The sequence below is a fragment of the Petaurus breviceps genome, unplaced genomic scaffold, assembly GCF_028583685.1.
Source record: "Petaurus breviceps papuanus isolate PSGF00001 unplaced genomic scaffold, PetGlider_PUasm1.0 189, whole genome shotgun sequence".
NCBI lineage: Eukaryota > Metazoa > Chordata > Mammalia > Diprotodontia > Petauridae > Petaurus > Petaurus breviceps.
Genome location: NW_027185809.1, coordinates 41,126,138 through 41,131,918, shown reverse-complemented (window position 1 = coordinate 41,131,918; position 5,781 = coordinate 41,126,138). Strand labels below are relative to the sequence as shown.

The following is a 5,781-nucleotide window of genomic DNA, read 5'->3' as shown; positions in this document are numbered from 1 at the left end:
CACGATTGCACATATATTTAATGCATATCAGATTGCTTACTGTCTCAAGGTGGGGGGAAGGGAGAAAGGGAAGGATAGGATTTGAAATTCAAGACTTTTAAAAAAATGAATGTTAAAAATTGTTTTTACACGTAACTGGGGAAAAAATAAAATACTATTTTTTAAAAAATTGCATGTCCAGAGTGGCAACATGGCTGTGGAGGTGGCAGCTGTGGCGGCCGTCGGAGCACGGCCAATGTAGCCTGGGGATCCCCTTGCCCCAGCCTCATGAGCCCGGCACGATGGGGGCTGAGGGGCAGATGGAAATAAGATGTTGTAATGATGGATCGTGATGTTCCAACAATCAAACCTTGAAGAATCCAGAACCAAAATGTTATCCACTGCTTGGAGCGTCAGCATATCAGTTCAGGCAAGGCTGGTACCCACTGGCACCAGGTTCCAGTATTCCACCAGAACGTCTTCCCCAACTTTACTGTAGTTAATGTGGAAAAGCCATCTTGCTTCCTGCGAAAATTTTCACCTGATGGGCGCTACTTTATTGCCTTTTCTTCAGACCAGACAACACTGGAGATTTATGAGTACCAGGGCTGCCAAGCAGCAGAAGACCTACTGCAGGGTTATGAGGGTGAAATTTTGGCCAATGGCAATGACCAGAGGTCAGTCAATATCCGAGGCCGACTCTTTGAACACTTCTTTGTCTTGTTGCATGTCACCAATGTACCTGCTAATGGTGAACACCTAAATCGTGAGTGTAGGCTCTTCACAGATGACTGCCGTTTGTGTCATTGTGGGTTCAGCTGCCTACCTCCCTGAAGAGCCTCACCCTCCTTTTTATGAAGTATATCGCAACAGTGAGTCAGTGACACCAAATACCCGCTCCCCTTTGGAGGACTATTCCCTTCACATCATTGATCTTCACACTGGCAGGTTGTGTGACACGCGCACGTTCAAATGTGATAAAGTGATCTTGTCCCACAATCAAGGGCTATACTTATATAAGAACATACCAGCCATTCTTTCAGTACAGCAGCAGACCATTCATGTCTTCCAGGTTACTCCTGAGGGCACCTTTATTGATGTGCGTACCATTGCTTGATTCTGCTATGAGGATGACCGGCTTACCCTGTCAGCTGTCTACCCTGAGGTACAGCAAGACAGCCAAACAGGCATGGCCAACCCCTATAAGGAGCCCTTCATTAATTCTCTAAAGCACCAGCTATTGGTATACTTGTGCCGGGCAGAGCAGGATGGTAGTGCCATGGCCAAGAGATGCTTCTTCCAGTATTTTGACCAGCTATGATAGTTGTGCATGTGGAAGATGCAGCTTCTAGATGAAAATCACCTCTTTATCAAGTACACTAGTGAGGATGTAGTGACACTATGGGTCACAGGCCCATCACAGGTATTGGATGATGTTCAGCCTTATTGAGAGACTTGAGAGTGAGGGACCATACATTTTTGCTGCAGGATCATAGGATCCTAGCTTTAGCCCTGGAAGGAATTTGAGATGATCTAGTCCAGCCCCTCTTACTTTACAAATGAAGAAATTAAAGCCCAGGAAAATTAATGATTTGCACAAAGTCACATAGGTGATGAGCATCAGAGGTGGGATTTGAATCCAGGTCCTCTGACTCCTGAATGTATTCCTTCCTTTATGTCTTCATTTGCTTCATTCATTGCCCTGTTTTTGCATTGCTAGCTCAAAGAGCCTGGAGTTGTGTTTGGTTTTCAGTCTTAAATTTTGTTTACCTTTGGTTTTACAAAAGGAAAAATCAAGTTTATATTTCCCTAGCTCGATTTGTTTCCTTCAGTGGACTAGATGATATCTAGAAATTCCTTTTTCTTCCAAAGATTCTAGAGATCGCTATTTATAATGCAGGTAGGTCCTGAAACTCTCTTTTTGAGATTTTGGTGGATATATGTGTCTAATTTCATTTTGATACCTCTGGGGTGATTGCATTTTCAGGGTTCTCTAGAGAAAGGCCAAAAATGTATTAGCCGTTAAGTTTCTGCTACCCATGGATAATTTGTTCACCTTGAATGATTTAGCTTTGCTAATGGGGACAGACTATCAAGGTAAAATGAAATGTTCCAATAATTGGAAATCTCATTTTCACAATTTAGTAATTAAAATGTCCGCTCCTTCACTAGACTTTTCTATAAAGCAATTAGTAAACATAATTTGGTTAATTTGAGTTTCACCTCTTTTTAAAACTGACTTTTTTCCTCATGCTAAAAGAGGGACTACTGAACACTGAAAAAATCAAAACAAAACAGAAGTAATGAAGAACTTCCTGATGCACAAGTTCTTTTATTTAGATTCCAAATAATCTGTGAAAGGGCCACTACATAGCTAACCTTTTCTCATATTAAGTAAAATGTCTGTCCAGCTTCTGCCTATTCAGTTTTGGTAAAAACGGGTTTATTAATTGTTTTAAAAGTGCTTATAGGAAGAAGAGAGCTTTCAAGGATCAGTAGGATCAATTTTAAGAGCACCCACGGACTTAGGAAATAATTGATTTGAAATTTGATTTTGAAGTAGAGTAGACTTCCTTTTTGAGTTTTTTGACAGATGGAGAAATCAGTTTGGGTGATGCCTGTGCTATTTGCCTTCCTAGTGCCATATCTATTATTTTAGTTCTGACCCATTTGTCCATAGCAAGCAAAAAAACATACATTCAAACCAATGATCTGGAGTATATGTTCTTAACTTTAGCAGTTGAAGGCTGTGAACCCCTTCTCAGATTAATGTTTTTAAATACATAAAATAAAATATCAGTATTATAAAGGAAATGAATTATATTAAAATAGAGCTATCATAATGTTTTTTTTTTTAAATTGCATGTCCAACAGACATCTCAAACTCTTCATGTTTAAAATAGAGCTCATTGGGCTCATTAATTTTTCCCCCCCCTGAACCTCCTCCTCCTCCTAACTTCCCTATTACTTTGGAGGACACCACCATATTTCTAGTATCCCACACTTAACTCCTTGCTTGAACTCACCCAACATATCTAAATTGTTGCCAAGTCTTGTAATTTCTACTTCATGATATTTCTTGTGTAGATTCCCTTCTCTCCACTCACGCAGTTGCCATCATAGGGAGGATTTTCATCATCTCAAGCCCAGACTACTGCAGCAACCTTCTTGTTAATCTCCCTGCCTCAAGTTATTCCCGTTCCAGTCCATCCTCTGTTCAGGTTGTAGAATTGATCCTCCTAATACACAGGTCTGGCCATATAAACAACCCCCTCCACCAATTCAGCAAATTCCAATAGCTTTATCTTACCTCCAGGGTCAAATAGTAAATCCTCTATTTAGCTTTTAAAGCCCTTTACAACATAGTTCTTTCTTCCCTTTCCAGTCTCCTTACCCTTTGTTCCCCTCTATATATTCGGTTGTTCCTTGCATATGACCCTTCCTTTCCTGACTGGCCATCCCTTATGCCTAGAATGTTCTTCCTCTTCACCAGAGCTGGTGTGTTATCCACTGTGCCACCTAGCTGTCCCAGAAGAAGGGATTTAGAACTGAAAAAAAGACTTTTGAGATCATCTAGTTCAAACCTTTTTTAAAAAATAAGTTTTAAAAATATGTATTTTAAGTCTTTAGAGCATTTTTTTTGAGTTCCATACTCTCTTCCTTCTGTCCCTCCCTTATCCACTGAGAAGGCAAGCGATATGATATCGATTATACATGTGAAATTATGTAAAACATTTCCATATGACTCATACTGCAAAAACAAAGCAAGAAAAATACATAAAAAGAGAAAATTATACTTCAATTTATACTCATAGTTCATCAGTTCTCTCTCTGGAGGTTGATAGCATCATGAGTCCTTTGTAATTATCTTGGATCATTGTATTGATCAGAGTAGCTAATTCTTTCATAATTGATCATCATTACAGGATTGCTGGTACAATATTCATTCTTCTGCTCACCTGACTTTGTATCACTTCATATAAGTCTTCCTATGTTTTTCTGAAACCATCTCCCTCATCATTTCTTATAGCACAAAGTACTCCATCACAATCATATGCTACAATTTCTTCAGTTACTCCCCAATAGATGGACATCCCCTCAATTTCCAATTCTTAGCCACTACAGAAAGAGTTGCTGTAAATATTTTTATACGTATAGGTCCTTTTTCTTTTTTCTTTGATGTCTTTGGGGTACAGGCCTAGTAGTGGTATGGCTAGGACAAAAGGTATGCATAGTTTTGTAGCCCTTTGGGCATAGTTCCAAATTGTTATCTACAGTTCAATTATGGGTTCATTAGTGTACCTATTTTCCCTCATCCCTTCCAGCATTTGTCATTTCTGATAAGTGTGGTGGTATGTACCTCAGAGTTGTTTTAATTTGCATTTCTCTAATAAATAGTGATTTAGGGGGCGGCTAGGTGGTGCAGTGAATGGAGCACTGGCCCTGGAGTCAGGAGGACCTGAGTTCAAATCTGGCCTCAGACACTTAACACAGAAAAACTAGCTGTGTGACCTTAGGCAAGTCACTTTGCCCCAACTGCCCTCCAAAAAAAGCAAAAAAAAAAAAAATAGTGACTTAGAACATTTTAAAAAAATGTTACTATAGATAGTTTTGATTTCATCTTCTGAAAACTGACTGTCCATATCCCTTGACAATTTATCAATTGGGAAATGGCTCTTATTTTTATAAATTGGACTCAGTTCCCTATATATTTGAGAAAAAATGCCTTTATCAAAGAAACTTGCTAAATTTTAAAATATAATTTCATGGTCTATGATACCTTATAGCGCAATGTAGTTTCCCTGATTATCTCTTTCAGTTCGGTCTATTTTTGCTTTTATTTTGTCTGAGAGCATGATTGCTAACCCTGTCTTTTTTCTTCAACTGAAGCAGATTAGATTCTGCTTCAGCCCTTTATTTTAACTTTGTGTGTCTTTGTTTCAAGTGTGTCTCTTGTAAACAATATATTAGTGGATTCCAATTTCTAATCCAATTTGCTCTCTGCTTCTGTTTTATGGGTGAGCTCATCGCATTCACATAGACAATTCTGATTACTAACTGTATATTTCTCTTCATCTTATTTTCTTCTGTTTATCCTTTTTTCTCTTTTTTTATCCTGTCTCTCCTCAAAAGTGTGTTTTATTTCTGACCACTGCCTCCCTTAATCTATCCTCCTTTTTTATCATCCTCTCCCCTTTTTCTTATCCCTTTCCTCTCCTATTTCCTGGTTGGATAGGATAGATTTTTATACCAACTGGGTGCTCATGTGCACGTATGTGTGTATGTATGTGTATGTGTGTATTCTTCCCTCTTTGAACCAATTCTGAAGAGAGTGAGATTCAAATATTGCCCCCTCCACTTCAAAAGCTATTCCTTGTGTGTCTATTTTTTTGTGAGATAATTTTCTCCATTCTGTCTCTTCTTTCCTCCTCTCAGTGCATCCTTCTTTCTCACCCCTTCATTTTGTTTTTAGATCATTCCAACATAATTGGGGCATAGTCACACATTCTGTCTATGTAGACTGCTTCTAACTTCCCTAATAACAATAAAGTTCTTAGGAATTACATGTATCATCTTTCCATGTAGGAATGTAAACAGTTTAACTTTATTGAGTCCCTTATGATTTCTCTTTCCTTTTTATGCTTCCCTTGAGTCTTGTATTTCAATGTTAGATTTTTCTATTCTGGGTGTTTTCATCAGGAATGCTTGAAAGTCCTCTATTCATTAGATATCCATTTTTTCTCCTGAAGGATTATACTAAGTTTTGCTGAGTAGGTTGTTATTCTTGGTTGTAATCCTAAC

General features: G+C 38.5%; 1 pseudogene; it reads left to right on the top strand.

The window, feature by feature from the left end:
- The first annotated feature begins 318 nt into the window (after window positions 1–318).
- Window positions 319–1,429, top strand: LOC138163946 (DET1 homolog pseudogene; annotated as a pseudogene).
- Window positions 1,430–5,781: the final 4,352 nt, after the last annotated feature.